Genomic DNA, 23516 nt, shown 5'->3' with positions numbered 1-23516 from the left:
TTTTCGATCCTCTTTTTTTTTTTTTTTTTTTTAACAAAACTACCAGAGACAAAGACAGGAAAGTGATATAAACTGGTCCACCCACTACAGCAAGATATAAACACTTGATGGTGTCCTACAGACAGGGCTATTTTAGGCTTTAATTATAAGAGTTGTCCTTGCTCATTAACGATACACTACTGAAGTGCAACAAAAGTAAGTGATTCATTGCTGACACATGGTGTTTCATGAGCAGTCATTAATTAGCGATGTAACACTTGGATATAAATTGGTGAAGAGCATCAGTAAATGGAACTTTAATCAGGGTCTCCCTTAACCCTCCTCTTTTCATGCACCTCAAAGGCTTTCAATGGTTGAGCTCCCATGGAAACCCAGCGCATCCGTGCAGCAGCAGAGCTGTCCCCACCAGTGTTGTCAGTGCTGCTGAAACTGGGGCTATGTGGTTTACACCAGCCAGGGTAAAAAACCTATTGGGGAGGTAGAAAAACACCCAAGCAGGAATCAGAGTGTTTTTGTTCTGAAATCGAGAAGAGAAGAGGAAACTCGTTCCTAGTCTGACACCCTGCTAAAGGCTTGTGTGTCAGTGAAGCTTGCAGGCTGGGGTGGTAGAGCCACAGTGTGTTCACCTGCTGCATGTGGTCCTTTGCCCCTCCCAAAGTTGTCTGAGGACTGGCAAATATTTTCATTCCATGACATTTGGTATATTTGTTGTTTGACAGAAAGTGCATTAAGTTCACTGGGAGGGAGCAAGTAGAAGACTTCATAATCTATGACTCCAGGTTATTTTTAAGCACTGTTGTGTGCCTTGTAAAAGGAAAATATACATATATATATATATATATATATATATATATACTATTGCATATGAACTTCTTTGCTAATACAAATGGATTTCAGTTTGGTACATTTCTCTGCCGCGAGAATCAACAGAATTAATGATTTGTCAATTCTGCCAAAATTCTAGGACCAATCTGTAATTTATTTTACAATCCCAAGAACTGGAAAATCAAACTTTTGCAACAACAAAAATTTGTGGATGCCTCCCAGTTGGTAAATCACACGTTTATCCATGTAACAGATCACAATACTGGAGAATGTCACTTACCTGAAAGCACGACCTACTATAGGTATGCTTTCAGAGCACTCTGTAAGCTGATGCAATGATTTCTGTGTTGCTGTAGTGCAAATGCCCTTTTTAGGAGTTACGTTTATAAGAGATATGTAAAAACCTGCACTACTTTCAGCACAGGCTGATTATGCATTCAGGACGTATTTGCAGATACCTAAGGCTGCTGGCTATTAAACCAAAAGAATATAAAAATCAAATTCTCTTTCAAAAGTTACTGTTATTTTTCTCAGCTGGAACATCAATTTAACATTTTAGGGGAACTGCTTTCTTTTTAAAGTGATGCTGTGAAGAGAAATTTCCACAGGTAGGTGACTGAGAACAATTTATTCATCCTGTAGTACCTGTGCTAAGTTCTAGCATAGATAAGGAGTTATTAGGCAGCAGATCCAGGGGACATGCTTCCTGCAATGGTCCTGCCATCTCTGCAGGAATATACCTGAAATGCTGTACTAATGATACTCATGAGGATATTTTAGAGACAACTTATCATACAGAAAATTTCAGGGAGATTTTTGAGAGGAGTTGTGAGGCGAGGGCAGTAGGGACTTCTGGTGATTCCTGCACTGAGTCTCCCTGTATACACCACGGTGTTATCTGGAATCACAAGGGAGAGCTGAAAATATTTACAGATGCGACAGGGTACTAAAGGCAAAGACAGCTTCTGTTTGTTATTTAAAATTCACTCTTGTACTGTCAGGGGACTGTGATGACGAGGCTGTGTTGCAGGAATGCTTGAAGAGAGATATGCAATAAGCATTGGCTCGTGGGTTGCAGCAATGGGAACCCTGGGTGCAGGTTGGAGGGGAACGCCAAGTCCAGCTTGACAAGGAGGACCAGGGTCAGAGGTGGTCGTTTGGCTCCCTTAGCTAGATCAATTCAGATCCAAAGCAAAGTTTAGTATTTACTATGAGACATGGGTGTTGTTGTTTTTTTTTCAATCAAGTGGCCCAGCCTGAATTTCCCCACAGGACCAATAAGCAGATACAAACTCCTTTACCCTCAGGCCACCAGGGAAGTTCTTGTTCCAAAGACCACCATCAGCTGACCCAAGGCCTTTGTTTGCTCCTGAGCCAAGGAGAGGGTGGCTTGAAGTCAACTTCACAGGCAGCTGCAATGTCAGGTCAGCAGACCCAGAGACCAAGGATTTAACAAACGCAAAGACACTTCACTTTTAATAGCGGATAATGGAGAATAAAATTGAAGTTTAAACAGCCAGGAATGGATTCAAACTGAGCTGCTTTGCACTTACCCTTCTTTGCTGTACTGCTGCGGTACAATTCCTCCTCATGGATCGAGAGCAAACAGACCACCATTGCTAACTCTCCAGTAACCCCTACACTGGTTGCTACTTAGTCCTACACAAGAAAAGAAATCTTCATTTTCTTGGGTATTATCGACCTTAAAAAGCTAAATAACATGCATGAAAAAGAAACTTTTTTTCTCCGACACAATGATCAGACCTGTGAAAACCCAGAGCGGGTTATCATGGAAGTGTCACATTAAATGAAAGGTGCACTGCCCTGTGATACAGTCTGAGAGACATTTGAAACATCAATAATGGAAGACATCATTAGTCACACTGCTAAAAAGGACTGGGAGTACTATCAGGTCACTAATTATTTAGACAAAGCAATAAACAATCTAGAATTTAGCAGACATCAGAATAGATCGATTCCAAAGTTTGTACTGAAATTTTAACAGCTAAGTTTAAACCACTGTGATTTCATCCTTGTAAGAAAGGCACCATATACTGAGTAAATTTTTGTGCATGGACGTTGCAAAGTCTGTTAGTATATGAATCCATCATTTAAAATCACCCTTGGAATAGCTCTAAGAATATTTATACTATTAAGATAAACAAATCAATTCCAGAGCTTTTAGAGGTGACAGCTGACTTCCTTCTAGTGTGTGTGGACTTCTAATCTATGCTGGTAAATTATATTTGTGTTTTGTTCTGCTTTATCTATTTCTGTGTGCCAAGAACCAGAATACATTTTATAAAATAAAGGACAGCGAATTCAGTACTGTTCAGTGCTGATTTTTTTTTTCCACAGAAAGTGTAATCAGCCTGTGATTGAGGCTGAGCATATATCACAGCTCAAAAGGTGTTTTTCTATATTAGGATGTTTTGCTGAACATACTTACGGAAGAGATGCCAAATATCTTGCTTTAAGGTTATGCTGATCTCTTTTTGGGACTCAGATGAGGCACCATGTGGAGCCAAGTCCCACCCCTGTTTGCTGCAGAACCTCTACACCATCTTTTGAAGCATAGGAAGCAGGACACAGGACTGTAAGTCTGCTCTGATGCTCATACAAACCTATGAAAATCATTAACAGTTTCCAAAAGCAGATTGGATTATCATGTCATGAACTAGCCTTCAAACACATGCGCATGCTAAACCACAAACATCCCTGTGTCTGGCCCTGGTTGCTTGCTAGGATGTTCAGTGAAAGACATGGGTAGGATAGTCTTGTATTTAATGATCTATCAGGGAAGATCAGTGCAGCTCCTGTTCCTATTGCAAGCATCACATGCAACCTCAGGGAACTCATTTATTCTGTCTGTGTTTCAGTGCTGTATTTCTGAGAGTGAACACAGCATCCTGCACTGACACCTGGAGACAACACTCACTTAACTGCCGTGTATATTATGAAATACGAACAAGAAACAAGGAACAAGTAGATTGCAATAAGAGTTTGTAAGGGGGTTCAGTTAACAGTGAATTGTCCATTGCTTTAAAAAACATGTTATGGTTAAACATACTAATACTTGAAGAACATATTTTAGGCATAGGAGGATATGAGAAAACAATCAGTTTGCTTCCTTTTTCTTGTATGGTAAACTTTGTGATTTTAAGACTGAAAGCATCTGTGTTTAATCAAGTACTAAAAGCTTTAAACCTGTGTGTTATAACATGCTTTTTCTTTCTTGATCATGCACAGTGCTGGTATTGCTGTGCTGGAGGTGAATGTGCTCAGGGGCCACTAGTGGGATGGTACACATGAGCTGCAGCAGCAGCCAGCTGATGCTTGGACATGCCTCCAGCGAGAAGCTCACTGGATGCTGCCTCCTTTTCTTTTCTTTTTTCACTCTACAGGATTTGTAATTCTGCCAAGAAATGTACTTGGGCAGCCTTAGTTCTCAGGTAAATCCACATGCTTTGAGTGTGTCTGCCTGTAGCACAGCTGAGGAGGTCACGGGTGGCCCAGCTCTCCGTCCACAGTCGTGCTGAAGGCACGTGTGCAGGGGGTCTGCTTCTCAGAAGACAAATGAAACAAAGAGTAGAGCTGCCCATATCTAAGCATGACACTTATCTAAATGCATAAGCCATTACAGCCACATTCCTGAAGATAGCTGAGAATAAATACAAACAGGCAGATAGATAAATGTCTGTGATAGCCACACCAATTTCCAGACAAACAGCTTGAAAAGGCAATTTCTTCATAGAGCACAATTCTTTGAAAGGCATCAGACGTGTCTCACCAGAGAAGAAGACTGGAAATGTAAAACTGGATGAAATTACAGCACTGGCAAAAACTGTGCCAAGAGTTCTGTGTCTGAAACTTGCCTCTTAGGTAGAGCTGAGCTAAGGACGGGGAATTTCAAAGGGAAAAGCACTGCGCCTATGAAATCAAATCAGAGAAAAAAGAAGAGATATGAGGAAATATGATTTCCAGAAGAAAGGAAATGTGAGACTGGCCCTGATATATAGTATATATATCTATTTTATTTCTCCAATGGAAAGCTGTATTCCCTCAATGCATAAAGTATTTTTAACTCTCCTACAGACAACTGATTTGGATTATACAGAGATCTCATGGGTATACGCATTGTTTTTCTTCTTCATTTTTGATGTTTATATCCTTATTTTCATTTGTGATATAGGAACTAATGTTCTGAGAAGCCAGATTTGCCACTAAGGGTCTATATATTTACTGCCCATATCCTAAGAAACTAGCATCTATTCCCCCAGTCTCATATTTAAGAGTGATTGAGTATGTGTTGTAATTTATTTGTCCATTTTGTTTTTTTCTTGTTTGCCTATTTTTATGACATTGTTTTGTTAAAAGAAAAAAAGGAAGCCACACTCTTCCAGCACTAAATTATCTGCTTTCCATTTACATATACATAGGATAGCTGCAAATATGTCTTCCTCTTCCTCTGGGTTTCAGGTTTTATCTCCATGTAACATCTGTACGTTCTGAATTCAAGATACAACATGACCTTTATTTTCTAAGTCCAATGTGACCTCTGGGATAGAACCAACAACCTTCTTTTCATGAAAGCAAATTTGGACATTAATTGAGCTGGATGCAGCAATTGGCCAACTCTCGTAAGGTAAGTAAGCGAAAAGACATTGCTCTCAATCGGACTTATTTTATGAGTTTCCAAAAAAAAAAAAAAAAAAGAAAAAGCTACACATCATCTATTACTAAAACCAGAACTGTACCCAAGTAACAGAGCACAATTAACAGAACAGATCCCAGGTTTTGGAAATGTCCAGACCCAGAGACACCAGACATGATGGTCTTTCTGGAAGCTCTCAGCACTGCCCCATGAAAAAAAAAAAAGTAAAATAAAATAACTGACAGCTGCTCATCAGAATCATTACAAAATTTTCTGGCTAATCCCTGCAATTTCAAAACAGATGCTAAAGTCCCTATTTTAATTCACTCTGGATTCAACAACTGAGGAGATGATAAAACTGAATCAGGTGGATATTTTAAAAATGAATCATAAGAGTCTATGTCAGTGCTTTTATTTTTTCCTGGTGATAAGAGAATAGGAAAATAGCAGATAAATGGGTTGTGTGGAAAGAAGATACAACGCATCGCAGCCAGCTGCCCATAGATGTTAAAAAAGAAGGACATCAAATTTAAAGAAGAGGCAACAGTAAATAAGAAAATACACCCTGAAGTATTTGAAACGCATAGGTTAGAGACTATTGCATTAGTGGTTTTGAATTTTCCAGTTCCTTCTGCCAAAGACTAAAAGAAAAAAAAAAAATCCAAGTCAGTTACAAACCATTATTAAAATATTTCAGGTCCTGAAAACTGCTTTTTCCTGAGTATGTTGTTTTTTTGTTTTTTTTTTCTTGGACCATAAATACATCAAAACAATTTCAGTAAAGGCATAATGAAGACATTACCAGCAGCAGCGGGAAATGGGTTCATTTGAAAAGCTGCCAAGTGAGAACTGTCAGTATTCCTCCAGCCTTTCCTGATGCCATGTCCAGCTTTGGACTGGTTTCTCAAGGGAAGAAGCAGATAGAATGGATAAATGGCTTCCCCCCAAGTGTGGTCAGTGTGGGACAATAGCCCCACAAGGCAGAGGTCTTCCTGGTCAGGAGAGGAGCTTCCCATCGCCGAAGCAGAGCTACCAGTGCTGGGCAATGGCGAGGACCCCTCAGGGCTTGCCCAGTTTCTTGTGCTCTCTCCCCAGGGACCCGCACAGGCAGCTTGTTTGGCACTTGGTAAGGCTGACGTTACTTCTTCTGCCTCTGACTCCAGAAGCCAAAGGGTGCAGCAAAAGCAGCACAGAACTGCAACTCTAGACAACTGATTTGAAATCATCACTGTCGTGTTTCTTTCAAGGATCTTGTTTTGATCAAAATGCTCTTTAATTCTTGACAGACCGTCTCCTTTTCTAAATACACTCCTTCTCCCTACTTCTGCTAGGTCCCAAGGAGGAACCATTCTAGGATGTTAAACCATACAGACTAAAGCTAAAATATGGATACACTTTTTACCATTAACAGAAGGAGATAGAGGAACACATATCAATTCACAATTCCCTTAGGGGAAATAACTCCAGCCCTGGCCTCTCCCATATATATTATTACCTCGCGGATTGTCTTCATTAAAGAACATTCCCAGTGTAAACAAAGAAGCCTTTATTTCTTCAACACTGAAAAATATATTTTGGCTTTGCTCTATGGAAGAGTTTAGTTGAATTCTTCGTCAGAAGCCCACTTATAACCTAACGAAAATCAAGCAAAAAAACAGCAAACAAATAAAACATCCGTCTGCAGTGCACCTTTTCATATTTTAATCATCAGCATTTTTTAACCTGCCACTTCACTAAACACCGCAAAAAATCATGCAGAACAAAAATACTGTATTGTCAGAGATACATAACTCAAGAAAAGAAGCTCATGAAGGAAGATATTTTTACAGCATTTCTTGAAAAAAATCCTCATAATTGGATAGCCTCTACAGCGTGGCTGCCTCTTTCCCTGCTGGGAGAGCACAAACCTCTTCCAGCAAGGAATTACTTAGTGCCTGGCAGTGGGACGAGCAATAGCTGAGACTGGCCACAGCGCTCATGTTGACACATCTTAGGTTTGAACCCCTGCAGACTGCAGGCAGGCTGTTGCTGTGTTTGAATTCATTCATGGAAAGAGCAGTTTGGGATGGTTTAGGGTTTTCTTTATGAAGGTATTTTATTACCACTTACTATGAAATATATAGGAATTGCCTCAGTGCTCAGTGGTCAGATTGTTAAAGAATTGCCCATTCTTTCTCCATGACCTTAAAAGTGGACCTATTTTCAAAAGCTTTTCTGGTCACATGCAGGCTGGATATTAAATGCAATCGGAGAGCCTTTCTGATGTGCAAGAAAAGAGGGAATGTGAGCACTTAGCTCGTGGGAATTCTTGAGAGAGGCTGCACAATTGCTCAAAAGCACTGTCAAAATAAATATTAGTCAACAAATACCAAACTGTGCAGCCTGCAAAGGGCCACTGAAAGCAGCTCCAGCTTTTGTGTAATCCAAGATGGTCCTCTGAGATCGGCCATCCCGATTGCTGGCACACTTGCCCCGGGCTGGAGATGCTGGAAACCGTGGGTCCGTCTGCTGGTGGGTCCCCTCCAGAGACAACATTTGGTGGCGGGCGCCAGCAGCTGCTCGGGGAAGTTGGCATTGCTGTCCGTTTGTGCTGGAGGTGGCAGTAAAACTGACAAGAGCATCAGTCTCACTGAGCTGAAGCGCCCTGTCCTGGGAGTTTGTCATTTGGCAGAAATTTCAAAACCAGAAAAACACTTCCACCCCAAACAACAGTGAGATCTAACCTGGAGAGGGAGGGAACAAGTAGGAGCTATTTCATGTTATGGAAGCTTTTCTTTTAGACCAGCTCTTCCTGAGGGTGACAAATGACTCCAGAGTACCTGTGGTCCCACAGCGTGCCCTCTGCCTGCCCCCAGAACTCCTTCATCATCTTCTGGTTCCACCTCGCCTCCCTCCTCCAAGGACTCAAGAGTTGTACAGTCTGTCACAAAAACAGTCTTGGCTCTTCTGAATTACTTTGGATACAATGCATTTCAATTAAACAAGGCTGCAAATAATTATTTCAAACACTTCTCATTGAAGACTGCAAGGAGCAAGAAAGTCTGGCAGGAGTGACAAAGATCTACTCGGGGAATTTCTCCTGCAAAGGAAATAAATAGGAGGCTGTTAGATACTTTTGCACTGCATAATCAGCTCACGCTGTTAGTGTCCCCAGATAGTGCCATGTGTTGAGCAGGTGCTGCAGTTGGGATCTTTCCTCTTCACCTGCAGTAGCTGCAGCAGCATCTTGTTGACACCAGGCTCCTGTAAGAGACCCAAAGGACAGAACAGCAGGAGATTACAGAATCACCAGGAGTACAAAGTTCCCTTTCCTTTTCCCACAACCTGACCTCCACGAGTACAAGCTCCCTCCCCAGGACCTGACAGTGCAGTTGGTAATCTCAAAGTCTCTGTCCCACTGCTAGGAGTGCTCTCCTGTAAATGGGGACCTGGATCCTACCCCAGCTCTAGCAACTGTCCGCATGCAACAACCATTAGGCAGTCCTTTCTTCCTCACACATCTTCCTCCTCCACCACAGACAAACAGGGCATCACCCTGCTGCCTCCTCCTCGTTTCAATACCAGCTTCAAACCTCCTCCTCTCCAGGGCTCTATCCTATCCCTTTGTGCTGGACTCCTCAGGGAGCAGAAGGAGGTTCTCACAGTGAACATGTGCATCCTGAGTCTGTAGGAAAAGTATCCATATGCTGCAGCACAGACTGAGATGTCAGAGCCGAAGCTTGTTCTGCACCAAGGCAAAAAGCTCAGCAGGCTTTTTGTGGTGCAAGGTCCCCCACTAACTGCAAAGTGCAGAATGGGTAGGAGACAAGCCCAAGTCTTTCACCAGCATGAGGCAAAATGAAACCTCCGCAAAAATATTCCAGATCTATGATGTCACTTACCCATATTTGAAAACTACTCCCACTTCATGGCATTTGAATCATGTCTGTCTTGATAACAGAGACTTTCTCTCTTCCACATCAATAAATTTAATTCTTCGGTGTTCCAGTGCCAGTAAGGACATTGTTTAAAACTGTTATGAAACACATCACTAAAACATATGTCCCTTACATAAGCATATGTGAATACAGTGGAACTAAAAGCTGTCCCATTATATCGATGCTATTGAAAACACATACTTATCTGTGCACATGTTGGAGACTCTGTGTGTGTGTGTGTGTGTGTGTGTGTGTGTAGCTATATCAATACAGTGAGCATGCATGTGAAACCCAGCCCACTGCTGTCAGTAGCAAAAATGCTTGGGGATCCAGAATTACATAGAACTTCATCTTGCATATTATATACAGATTCATAGATTTTCTAGCTGAGAATTTGAAAACCACCAGGAGGATTTGACATCTAAATTCCATATGCAACTTCAAAACCATTTGTTTTGCTTTAAAAATGCCTGTGTGTGTAGTCACCTGCATTAATCAGTCATTTACAATTGCAGCTTTCTGTCAAATTATCATTTATTAGCTGAAAATAATTGCATGTGCACATTTGTATGAGCCTTATTTACAAACATATTTTTCCCAAGAAGCACACCTCTGGGTGCAGATGTACACATTACATCCTGACAATTCAGTTCTTATCTTGTACCTTTTATTTACTCTAAATAAATAAATAAATAAACAAAATAAAAATAAAAATAAAATCAAAAAGCTTTTTCCCAGACTTCCCTGGAGCAATATCCAAAATATACTGTTGGTTTCATCCCTGATGAAATCTTGAAATAAAACAAGCAAACCCCTCAGATGAACTCAACAAGCCTGAGCGGATTTAGTTTAATTTGTCACAGTCCTCTGTGGAGCTGCTGTTCCAGGGAAAGCAGCAGGTCTTGATCTTGGGCTCTAACAGATGGCCCCAACAATATGACAGTAATAGCATCTGACATGTGTTGTTTCAATGATCTCTCTAACTCTGGGAGAAGTATGCAAGCGTTACATACCATGTGCTGCTTCAGATTGTTATTTTTGGCATGCTTTTGTTGGCATATGTTATGATGAACCAATCTCAACATCTTACATTTCCATCATAAAATAAAGGGGAGAAAAGGAGAGTAAGTCCATAAACCTATCATTTAACCTTGTTCCCAAGGTAACATTTCCTTTGCATATGGGTCAGCTCCACAGAAATCAAAACCCAAACTGTATTTTGAGGGATTAGCTGCATTGCATGAAGTGGAGTCCTGGGGACAGTAGAGAGACAAGTTGATGGAAATATTTATGGCCTGGCTTTCAGAGTGTTTCACAGTGACATGTAATCAGTGTTTTCTACCAAACGCATTAAACGGTGGCAATCTCCAACCTGACTGGCACCTGGCGATTAGGGAGCTGTGAGGAGGGGAGCAGAAGGGACTGGGTGCCCCTTCGAGGTGGAGCTTTCCTGCTAATTGCAGAGGTAATGAACACGTCCTCTCGCAACCCCAGAGGGTTCTCTTCAGGAACTTGTGATTTTACTCATTGCCAGGTTTAGCAAAATAGGATTTCAGGCTGTGAAATGCTTTCAACTGCAAGTAGCAAAATGTAGCTAAAGAAGGAACATCAATGATTTTCACCGAGTGCAAGTCATTGAAATGTCTTAGCATCATAAACTACTCTTGATTGCTTTTTTCGCAAACGAGCTGCTGCCAAATAGAGGACAGACGGCAACAGGGAAACCCATCTCGGCTGCCTTCCTCTTCAATTTGCAGTTACACCCCCTAACATTTTTCCCCTTAAAAGCTTATCTAGCTCCTCACAAAATTATTTATTGTTATTGCTGTGTGGGTTGTTTATTCGGTCAATGAAGGACAGGCTCCAGCAGCCTCTCCTCCCCTGTCCCTCCAGGCCCTACCTCTCCTTGACTCCAGCCGATGCTGCCTTTTCCTTTGGCTTGGCTCAGCCTTGCTCGGAGAAGCAGGAGCTTCCCCCCAAGCCCATCTCCTCTTCACAGTCCTGTGTCTTTTTAACCACTTCTTCTCCAAAGAAGTGGGACCCCTCTTTGTAAATCTAAAGGGGCCCTGAAGTGGAGAGGTGTGAAAAACCTACAGCACAGAGAGAGATGTGAAAAAATCATGGGGTTGACATTTAAAAGAAGAAAGCCATTCTGCAGCACAGCCTTGAATTTTCCTCTCCATGAGGAGGAACACTGTGGGCATTCATTACAAAGGTGCCAAAGCCCAAACACAAGAAGCTACGGTATCTGCTCCAGAGGCCTTAGAGAAAAGTTTCAGAGGTCACGGCCCCCTGGAATGGCCACACCTCTCTCACTCTGGCAACAGACCATGAGTGGGGCTTAGGGAAAAATGGAAACGAAAATGGAAGGTCCCATCCCTGCGGTGTGGAGAAGAGTGGCTGACTGCAGTGTCTGGAAAACCCACTGGGGAAAGGCAAGGAGAAGAGCATGGAGAGAAGGTCGGGGAGGTCTTCTGCGGGAGCACCCACGCAGCAAAGTGCCACTGCAATGGCGATGAAGCCAAAGGCAGACTGCTTCATTTTGGGTGCAGGGCAGACAGACAGTGCCAATGCCGACATTTGGCAGCTCTTGGGATACTTGCACAGACCTGCTCACACTGATCTCAACGGCTCATTTCTGCAGCAGGAAGAGTGGGACAAGGCAGGACAAGAGGCAGCCAGCCTGCTTTGCAAGACAGACAGTTTCAGCTGGCTATGGGAGAGATTTCCAGCTTCAGCAGCAGTGTAACATATGAAGGGGCTGTTCTCAGAGGAATTTGCTATGGAGGAGCCAGCCAGACCTCTAGCTCTCATTTGCTCTGCAGTCACTCAGAGGGGCCCAATCCACCACCCAGGTGCAGAGGACGGCTGGTGCACTGCAATAGTCCCAGTGCCCACCCATGGTGCGTCAGGGACTGCAGCAGTCAGACCTCAGGCACAGGCACTGCAGGGGGACAGAGGGCAAATTATAGAGAGGGAAGCCATATGAACATCTTAAGAAAGGCATTTCCAGCCAGTGTACCTCCTCTGGCCAGAGCCAATGTGCAGCTGGGCTACCTCCCTCTGTCCCAGCCCTGACTGTCAGAGGCCCAGTCTAAGGCAATGTATCTAATGTGTATTCACATCCAAGCACTAAAGAGTGTATTCACTCCTTGTGGATTGCAGCATCATTAAACTGTTTCTACAGACTTCTTTTCACTTACCAGTTGGTAGCCATCATTTGTATGTTTCCAGGAATTAGCTCTTCTTCTCAGAACACACACAATGCCTCTAACATAAATTTCAAATAATTTGAGGGTGCTTTACAAAACCTACACCCTATCAGAAGCCACACATGGCACAGTATTGTCCAGTGCAGGAATCCAAAGGAGAGAATATAACTCAAAAGAAAAGGCCAAAATCTACACATAATTCCAATCCACTGAGCAGCAAGAGAATTGAGGACCCGGTCTCCCAGTCTGCGCAGCCACCGTCTTACCAATGGAGAATGTGCATTCATCAGGGCTCAGGGTTGTCCTTTATGTAGCAACTCAACTTTTAGGTTTCATTTGTTGAGCACTTTATCACCACAAGCATTCCTGAGAGAAAACTTCTCCCATCTTCAGTTGTAATTTATTTTCCATTGTCTTCTTTTTCTTTCTTTCTTTTTCTTTTTTTTCTTTCTTTTCTTTCTCTTTCTTTCTTTTTCTTTCTTTCTTTCTTTCTTTCTTTCTTTCTTTCTTTCTTTCTTTCTTTCTTTCTTTCTTTCTTTTTTCTCTCTTTCTCTCTTTCTCTCTCTCTCTTTCTCTTTCTCTCTTTCTCTCTTTCTCTCTCTCTCTTTCTCTCTCTCTTTCCTTTCTCTCTCTCTCTTTCTCTTTCTTTTCTTTCTTTATCTTTTCTCTTTTTTTGTGCTTTCTGTGCTCTTCTTTTCTGTGCTTTTCCTTCCCTGCATGTCCCAGCACACCTGCCCCTTCCAAACCTTCTGATAAAAGACTCAGCAATAAAACAAGGAGCACTGACATTGAGTGAAGTCAAGGAGTGTGAAGCTGGCACTTCCCTGAGATGAATGGGGTGGAAAGGTTCACACTTTTCTGCTAAGGCTGTCTGCAGACTCAGACAGACAACATTACATTAATTAGGCTGTGGGAAGATTTTCTTGGCAAACAAAAAGGTTAGAAATTCACTTGTTTTAACAGAAGCTTAGATTTGGTGCTCTATGACACCATCACACCAGTCTTGTTAACTCATCAAACAGCCTGAGTCTTGGGCACAAAGTTGTTATTTTACAATTACAGAGGAGAACTACAATTTCTCTCTAAACAAAGGAACCTTTCCAGATAGCTCTGATCCATGCTCTTCTTTATAGCTTAGTAATACAGTACTCATTTAAGAGCAGTTCTAATCTGAATATTATCTTACGAGGGTAAGAGAGTAGTGACATTAATTCAGGTTTCACCTGTACCTCTGGTGAGAATACTCCCTCAAAGCAGCAGTAGCTAAGCTAAGGGAGAAGAAGTAAAACCCAAATAACCATGTTCGAACAGTCCAGCTTCATTTTGCCCACTCCAGTTCTTGGTGCACAGAGCCACATCCCTTGGGAGAAATGGAGAATGCCCTTTCCTAACCATGCAGTGGTGCCTGGGATGTCCCACCCAGGTGAGAGGTGCTGGGCTCTCTTCTTTCAGGTAGAAAACCAAAATCCTCTTACAGCTTTGGTCAGTTCTGCTCCCAGCTGGTATTTTGGGGGAAGAAGGAGGTGACTTTCCGTGCCTGGGGTTTAAAAGGGAAAGATCACGCACTCCTGATTTTGTGAAGTCAGTCCTCCTGGTTCCAATGGAGCCCACCAACTGGATCATGACTTTCAGGAGACTTGCTCAGGGAAATAGCTGAATGGAAACCACAGACTTAAGTCAGGCACCTAGTCCTGACAATGGCACTACTAGGTCTTTCCAGAAATGTAGGCACCAGGAAATACCAGAGTAAAACCTGGTTGTCCTTAAGGAATTCAAATACCTCTAGAGTGTAAGCAGGAAAGGAGCCAGCAATTTCCATGCTTTTGAACTTAGATATGTACGCTTAGCCTAAACTACACATTCAGATCCTGCATCTTGGTACTGACATCTAAATTCAAGGAAACACCTGCTGAAGACATGGATATTATCCTATCAGTTGAATTAACTCTTGCAAAGACAGAAAACTGACAGCCTGACAGTATGTCTAATGTTGATGCAAGTGACGATACAAGTGATGATAAGGTTGACAGTATCTCTCCATCCCATAGTGAGACCAATACTTCATTCAGTGCCTAGCAAAGGCTACAGAAAAAGCAAGATTAGGAGGGTGGAAAATGAAAATGTTATTGGGAGAAGCAATCAAGAAACATTATAAAGAACCTTTGGATAGAAGGAGCATCACTTAAGTTTGAAACCAGAAGGTCTGGTTATATGCCCAGCCCGCATCTGGCAATCATGTAGCTGCATTAGCTGGCATGGGGTCTCTCAACTCCAGCTGGTCAGGAGCTTGCAAAACTGCTGTCCATTACATTTATTACTTCCTGATTATTCTGTTTATAACACGCTCTCCCCAGGGAGTCCCCAGAAGCTCCCCCCAGAGAGCTAGTTCAGAATCACTAAATGCAGCAGTTGTACCACGGAGGCTCCTACTGAAAGCATGTGCCCTGGGCACTCAAGAATCTGCACTGGCAAGCTGTTATTTTTCACCTATAATTACCAAAATGGCTTGGGATCTGCCTGTCTGAGAGACGCTTCTGTCCCCAGGTGATCAGACTGTCACGGTGGCACTCAGTGGATACTCTCAAGCTGTCACCTTGCCAATTTAAGAAAGAGAAGGAACTGCTTGCAATGATTTTGCTAAAGAGGGCTCCGAGCTTCAGGATATTTTCCCTTATCTTTAATAAGAAGGTAACATTTTCTTGAACTTTTTGATTTTTGCAAGTATCCCAAAAAATCTAAAAAAGCTTTTGTAGTGATGATGGCAGTGGTAAAGAGGGGGTGTGCAATCAGTATTTGTGTGTCAGATCGTTGATTGTCTTTGTTTTACCTCCCAGCACTTACGCTACAAATAAAAAGTACACCAAAGGATTATGCATCCAAAACAGGAAAAATGAGAGAATGTATCTTTCTGAAGAACTTTAAGGAGAGTGGAAGATGAAGGGAAATCAGTCCTTGATAGACATTAATCAAATGAATGGCAAGTAAGACTTGCACTGGCAAGGAAATTTTACATTTCAGAGTGGGACATCAGAGCACTGCAAGTTTCACTAATAAAAGAACTCCTGATGTATTATTTCCGAACAATTTTCTACAGTGTTCATATCAAACACCCAAACTATAAACACTGTGACAACAACAAAACAACAACAATATAGCTTGAACTTAGTTTGGTCATTTTTTCTTTGGAAAGCATGACACACCATCTTAACTTGAGATTCCTTTTGTCTACAGCTCTCCACCTAATTTACATTCACATGACAATATACCTGCTACCAAATTTGCTCACACCATATCCTTGTAGACCCCAAGAGCTGAGCATAGCAAATTAATGTTGGTAGTTTAATGTCTTGAGAGAGAGAATTAAAAGCTGTTCTCTTGGCATCAAATTAACCCCTAGCTTGTTTGGATATAAATTATATAGCAAGGGATGCTTCCCTTGATCCTTATCAGCTGGGTGAAGTATGCTCATGTGTAAAGAGATTCGGATAAGCATGAATTTACATAAAAATTTGTGAAAATATAGACCTGTGTGGAAGAACGGGCTGTATAAGGGCATACAAGCACACACACCATCCACAAGCAATTACTTGCTCAGTAGAAATTGTCGTGTTTTTTTCTGTGTGATGGATGAACAACAGATTACTGACTATGTTTCAACAATAATTTTGGAACAGGTCCTTGAAATTAAGTAAAGTCTATGGCAACGGGGTCAAAGAAAGTGAAGATATCATAGAATCATAGAATGTTTTGGGCTGGAAGGGACCTTAAAGACCACCTAGTTCCAATGCTCCTGCCATGGGCAGGGATGCTACCCAATAGATCAGGCTGGCCTAGGCTCACAGATTCACAGATTTCTCTAGGTTGGAAGAGACCTCAAGATCATCGAGTCCAACCTCCGACCTAACACTAAGTACTCCACTAAACCATATCCCTAAGCTCTACATCTAAACGTCTTTTAAAGACCTCCAGGGATGGTGACTCCACCACCTCCCTGGGCAGCCCGTTCCAATGCTTAATAACCCGTTTGGTAAAGAAGTACTTCCTAACATCCAACCTAAAACTCCCCTGTCGCAACTTTAGCCCATTCCCCCTCGTCCTGTCACTAGGCACGTAGGAGAATAGACCAACCCCCACCTCTCTACAGCCTCCTTTCAGGTAACTGTAGAGAGCGATGAGGTCGCCCCTGAGCCTCCTCTTCTCCAGGCTGAACAAGCCCAGCTCCCTCAGCCGCTCCTCGTAAGACTTGTTCTCCAGACCCCTCACCAGCTTGGTCGCCCTTCTCTGGACTCGCTCGAGCACGTCCATGTCCTTCCTGTAGCGAGGGGCCCAAAACTGAACACAGTACTCGAGGTGCGGCCTCACCAGAGCCGAGTACAGGGGCACAATCACTTCCCTAGACCTGCTGGCCACACTGCTTCTTATACAGGCCAGGATGCCGTTGGCCTTCTTGGCCACCTGAGCACACTGCTGGCTCATATTCAGCCGACTATCCACCAATACTCCCAGGTCCTTCTCGGCCAGGCAGCTTTCCAGCCACTCATCTCCCAGCCTGTAGCTCTGCTTGGGGTTGTTGCAGCCCAGGTGCAGGACCCGGCACTTGGCCTTGTTGAACTTCATGCAGTTGACCTCAGCCCATCGCTCCAGCCTATCCAGATCCTCCTGCAGAGCCTTCCTGCCCTCGAGCAGATCGACACACGCACTTAGCTTGGTGTCATCTGCAAACTTACTGAGGGTGCACTGGACGCCCTCATCCAGATCATCGATAAAGATATTAAAGAGGACCGGCCCCAGTACCGAGCCCTGGGGGACTCCACTAGTGACCGGCCTCCAACCAGATTTGACTCCATTCACCACAACTCTCTGGGCCCGGCCATCCAGCCAGTTTCTAACCCAGCGAAGCGTACGCCAGTCCAAGCCCCGAGCAGCCAGTTTCTTGAGGAGAATGTTGTGGGGAACGGTGTCAAAAGCCTTACTGAGGTCAAGGTAGACCACGTCCACAGCCTTCCCCTCATCCACCAAGCGCGTCACTTGGTCATAGAAGGAGATCAGGTTCCATCCAGCCTGGCCTTGAACACTTCCAGGGATGGGGCATCCACAGCTTCTCTGGGTGACCTGTTTCAGTGCCCCACCACTCTCAAAGAATTTCCTCCTTATATCCGATCTAAACCTACCCTCTTTTAGTTTAAAACCATTCCCTCTTGTCCTATCACTACACTTCCTGCCAAAGAGTCCCTCCCCAGCTTTCCTGCAGGCCCCCTTTAGGTACCGGAAGACCACAACAAGGTCTCCCTGGAGCCTTCTCTTCTCCAGGCTGAACAACACCAGCTCTCTCAGCCTGTCGTCTTAGGAGAAATGCTCCAGCCCTCTGATCATCCTCACGGCTCTCCTCTGGACTCATTCTAAGAGGTCCATGTTCTTGTGCTGGGGGCCCCAGAGCTGAACGCAGGGCTCCAGGTGGGGTCTCATGAGAGCAGAGCAGAGGGGGAGAACCTCCTTCACCCTGCTGGCCACGCTTCTTTTGATACATATGAGTTACTGAGTCCAGATAATAATTTTCTCAGTTTTTACCACATCAGTAAAGCCTCACCTTTGGCGCATGTCCTACTTTACCTCCTCCAGAAGTTCAAAAGAAAGAGGTCCCATCTGCAACTCCCTGCAAATCCCTCCAACCCAAGAGATTTCCAGCACCCTCAGACCAGGGCAAAGTGACCTGGTCTTCAGACTTTGGGCTCTGACACCCATAGCACTAAGAAAATTCTTCTGATCTTTGACCACCTGGGGAGGATCTTCACGGGATTTCTTTCTCGAGCTGTAGGGGCTGTTAGACTCTGACCTCCAGGCTGCACAGAGGGCACGTGCTGCTCGCTCTGAACTGTTACAGGAATAAGTCAGCAGCAGGCTGACAAACTAAACTAGACACAAGTTGCTGCCTTCTTTTGCAAAACTGCACTCCTCCATGCATAAGGTTGTTTCATTTTATGTGATTAAGCTTGCTTTAGCCCCATCATGGGAGATCAGAAGAGATCTTACTCTGTCAGGAACAGAGCTTACTGATTAATGATCAGTAATTAATGTCTCAGGCAAAAGCATGGAAGATGGTTCACAGAAGAAAACAGTAGGCAGACAGTAGTGCTATAGATCCTACTACAAGAATTAGATGCAATCTACAACACTGCCCATGTTTGGCTTAGAAAGAGATGGCAAAGCTTTGGGTGGCAGCTTTATTAGAATGTGTCAGCAGCATTTGTGAAATGTCCTGGTCTCAGTGTCACAGAACGGCTGAGGCTGGAGGGGATGCCTGGTGGTTGTCCAATCCAACCTCCTGCCCAGAGCAGGATCAGTCGGGCTTTGAGTGCCTTTAAGGACGCAGCCTCTCAGGATGGCCCGTATAGGAATTTGAGCATCATCAGTGTAAAAAAAAAAAAAAAAATCTTCTGTTCAATTTCCAGTATTTGAGCTTGTGCCCATTGCTGTCACTGGGCACCCCTGAGAGCCTGTCTCCTTTTTGTTCCCCCCACCCCCTACACACACACACTCCTCCCATGAGAGACGCATACACATTGATAAATCCCTTCCCTCCTCCTCCCTCCGGGACTGCATGGCAGCCGGCCACCAAATCAGAGCTGTCACATCGATGGGGTCAGTGAGCACTGGGAGACACAGGGCTGTGCTGGAGCACGAAGGTGTCTGCACGAGGCAGGAAAGGAGAAGGAAGCCCTGGTGCCACCCTGCGTTACAGCATCTACTGTGGGTGTAAGGCTCTGCCTCTCCTTCCCCTCCTGCCTCACCAGACCAGGTGGGGTTGCCACCAGCGGTTTCCCTGGGTCAACAACCCCCCTTTTACATAATAGCTATATTTTTTTTCAGGATTATATAAACAATATATATGTCTGTCTCCTTATCTATTGAAGCCTCGGTCTAGCCCCGCATCACCATACTTTCTGTTCTGTAATTATAAACATTATTAATGGTTATCCATCCTCTGTGAAGTAAAGTGATCTTGATTACACCAGTTAATCAATACTTGGATAAATGAACTGAGCTTTTCCCTGGGCTAGGACAAGTAATTGTAATTATGAGATGCGATCAGCTGGTGAAGTACGGTTACTAACATATCCATCTGGCAGAGAAGTGAAGTTTCAAATATCCGTCAAAAAACTGTTGTTTCACAGAGACAGTATTTCTTTAAATCTAGTTAAGCACTTGTCTGAAGCCATTAGCTTTAGCTAATCAGTTGTCACCAATCTGAGGAATGACAAGCGAGAGTCTAACGGGCTGAACACTGCGGTCCCTTGCTGGCACCGCTGTCCATCTGTCCACACACGCACCAAGCAGAAGGCATCGCATTCGCAACAAGGTCACACCGCATCAGAGGGAAAACATCAGAAGGCAGAGTGGATGCAGACCTAAGAAAACAGTAATTTACTACAAGTCTTGGACACTTCGAGGCATCTGGTAGTCAATATGGTCTACTTATGTAATGTTTGCTCAGCTTGCTGCATGAGAACCACATGTGCAGCTTTGCAGAGCCCTGTGCAGCCATTCTGATGTAAGAGACCATGGAGAAATCTGCCCAGAAAATAATATGGCCTCTTTATAATTTACATGTACATACACACAAACACTGAAAAATAAAAGTTCAGCTGTATTGCCTAACTGAGGAGCCAGTCAGACACAAGATTAATTAGGGGAAATTATAATTTAAACACAGAAGGGAAAGAGAGCAATAAAATATCAGTTTGTTTTTTAGCTTTCATCTCTTAAAAATAAAAAATAAAAATAAATAATAATAATAAAAAAAAAAAAGATGTTAGGGCTTGTTTTGGGCATTACAGATCCCTGTGCTGGGAAATGTCCAACAGTGAAGGCTGTGTGCAAGCTGCTTGCACTTACGCAAATGTGTGAAAGTAGGTGTACGGTCTGTCATCTCATCACAAAACATTCCTCAGAAATCAGCAAGAAATAAAGGTCCTTTCTGCAACAGCAAAGATGAAGTCATCTTCTAAAAGGGAAACACAAGTCACCTTTCACCACGTGGTAGTGCCCCTGGCAACTGAAAACAAAGGTACGAGAAGGAATCACAAGGAATAAATGCTGTCTGAGACAACTTCTGGAGGTAAGCGTGCCAGGGAGGCTGGATGAGGAGCAGTCCTCAGGGGAGGGGATGGGGAGCAGGACGTGGCCTTCGCTATCCACGAGGAAATGGTTGGCGACCTGCTACGGAGCTTGGATGTGCGCAAGTCGATGGGGCCGGATGGGATGCACCCGAGGGTACTGAAAGAACTGGCGGAGGAGCTGGCCGAGCCGCTTACCATCATTTATGGGCAGTCCTGGCTATTGGGGGAGGTCCCAGTTGACTGGCGGCTAGCCAATGTGACACCCATCTATAAGAAGGGCCGCAGGGCAGACCCGGGGAACTATAGGCCTGTCAGTTTGACCTCAGTGCCAGGAAAGCTCATGGAGCAGATTATCTTGAGGGTCATCACGCGGCACTTGCAGGGCAAGCAGGCGATCAGGCCCAGTCAGCATGGGTTTATGAAAGGCAGGTCCTGCTTGACGAACCTGATCTCCTTCTATGACCAAGTGACGCGCTTGGTGGATGAGGGAAAGGCTGTGGATGTGGTTTACCTTGACCTCAGTAAGGCTTTTGACACAGTTCCCCACAACATTCTCCTCAAGAAACTGGCTGCTCGGGGCTTGGACTGGCGTACGCTTCGCTGGGTGAGAAACTGGCTGGATAGCCGGGCCCAGAGAGTTGTGGTGAATGGAGTCAAATCTGGTTGGAGGCCGGTCACTAGTGGTGTCCCCCAGGGCTCGGTACTGGGGCCGGTCCTCTTTAATATCTTTATCGATGATCTGGATGAGGGCGTCCAGTGCACCCTCAGTAAGTTTGCAGATGACACCAAGCTAAGTGCGTGTGTCGATCTGCTCGAGGGCAGGAAGGCTCTGCAGGAGGATCTGGATAGGCTGGAGCGATGGGCTGAGGTCAACTGCATGAAGTTCAACAAGGCCAAGTGCCGGGTCCTGCACCTGGGGCGCAACAACCCCAAGCAGAGCTACAGGCTGGGAGATGAGTGGCTGGAAAGCTGCCTGGCCGAGAGGGACCTGGGAGTATTGGTTGATAGTCGGCTGAATATGAGCCAGCAGCGTGCCCAGGTGGCCAAGAAGGCCAACAGCATCCTGGCCTGCATAAGAAGCAGTGTGGCCAGCAGGTCTAGGGAAGTGATTGTGCCCCTGTACTCGGCTCTGGTGAGGCCGTACCTCGAGTACTGTGTTCAGTTTTGGGCCCCTCGCTACAGGAAGGACATGGACGTGCTCGAGCGAGTCCAGAGAAGGGCGACCAAGCTGGTGAGGGGTCTGGAGAACAAGTCTTACGAGGAGCGGCTGAGGGAGCTGGGCTTGTTCAGCCTGGAGAAGAGGAGGCTCAGGGGCGACCTTATCGCTCTCTACAGGTACCTTAAAGGAGGCTGTAAAGAGGTGGGGGTTGGTCTGTTCTCCTACGTGCCTGGTGACAGGACGAGGGGGAATGGGCGAAAGTTGCGACAGGGGAGTTTTAGGTTGGATGTTAGGAAGTACTTCTTTACTGAAAGGGTTATTAAGCATTGGAACGGGCTGCCCAGGGAGGTGGTGGAGTCACCATCCCTGGAGGTCTTTAAAAGACGTTTAGATGTAGAGCTTAGCGATATAGTTTAGTGGAGTACTTAGTGTTAGGTCGGAGGTTGGACTCGATGATCTTGAGGTCTCTTCCAACCTAGAAATCTGTGATACTGTGATCTGTGTGATACAGTCATTCTCTTGAATTCAGTGGTGCTTGAAAGGGGGGTTCTGTTTGCCCCACGTTACCAACAGAGGCAAAACACTTTATTTTTGAGTTTTTGGATTCTTTTCCTTATGCCATGTCTAGTAGAAAACAGAAACTCAGGAATTTAAGGGAAAGCAGAGAAATCTGTTGTAGCTACCTCATCATAAGAATGGCTATGTGCAAATTCTGCCCAGACGTAGACATACTTTAAGACAGCCCTGGGACCAATGTGATCTCTGCTTCTTAGCTCAAAGAGTTAGCTAACTGCAAAGGGCCATCACAGCATGGTATCTGTTTGGGCAGATTCCTCCTTCTCCTCCAGATATATGATTTATTCCAGAGCTAAAGAAAAGGGCAGGATCCACTTAGTTTCAGACCACAGGCAAGGTTTGCATGGGATTTGCTGCAGTCATAAAGATATGGGGTGAGATTCACCTAATAATTCAGGCAGCTATATTCGTGCTGATTACCCAAAGCTACCTTTACTGAGAAAAGCTCTCACAGGTTTTACCTTCTGGGGTCACCAGGAACAATGTGCAAGACAGCTGCTATGAAATTCATGGTCGTGTGTGGTTGTGAAGCCACCGACAGGCGCCATCCCAGCAAGGCAGGCCACCTCTGCTGCCCGCACCTCCTCAGCACGATCCTGTATTTCAGCACCCACACTGACTGCTGCTGTTGCCGTCAATTTAAATGGCTCTCAGACTAAAAGCATTTTTAGCATGAGCCTTATACTCATCGTTTATAGTGAGCATTAGGGATGGACTTAGATGCTCCCATGAACTGTCAGTCTCATCACTACCTATAAGAAGGGTCTACTACAGGTAATTGCTGCTCCTGACTTCTAGCTTTTTGTATTTTATCTATGCATTTTGAAATAAAACTCCTAAATCCTCAACTATGCAGGCTGTTGCCCTTATTAATAGGCTTCACAGCTATCTTTATAGCTATTTCCTTCTTCCATCCAACCCCCTGACTCTCACGGGATTTTAAAAGTCTACTGAGTTTATACAGTACATGCTTTGGGACAGCCCTTTCACAATATATTTTTCCAGAATTGCTTGTAAAATAGCCCTGATAAGCTCAAATGCATCATAAATAGTCAA

Source organism: Anser anser (assembly GCF_964211835.1).
Source record: "Anser anser genome assembly, chromosome: 1".
Classification (NCBI taxonomy): domain Eukaryota; kingdom Metazoa; phylum Chordata; class Aves; order Anseriformes; family Anatidae; genus Anser; species Anser anser.
Note: the sequence above shows the minus strand (reverse complement) of the source record.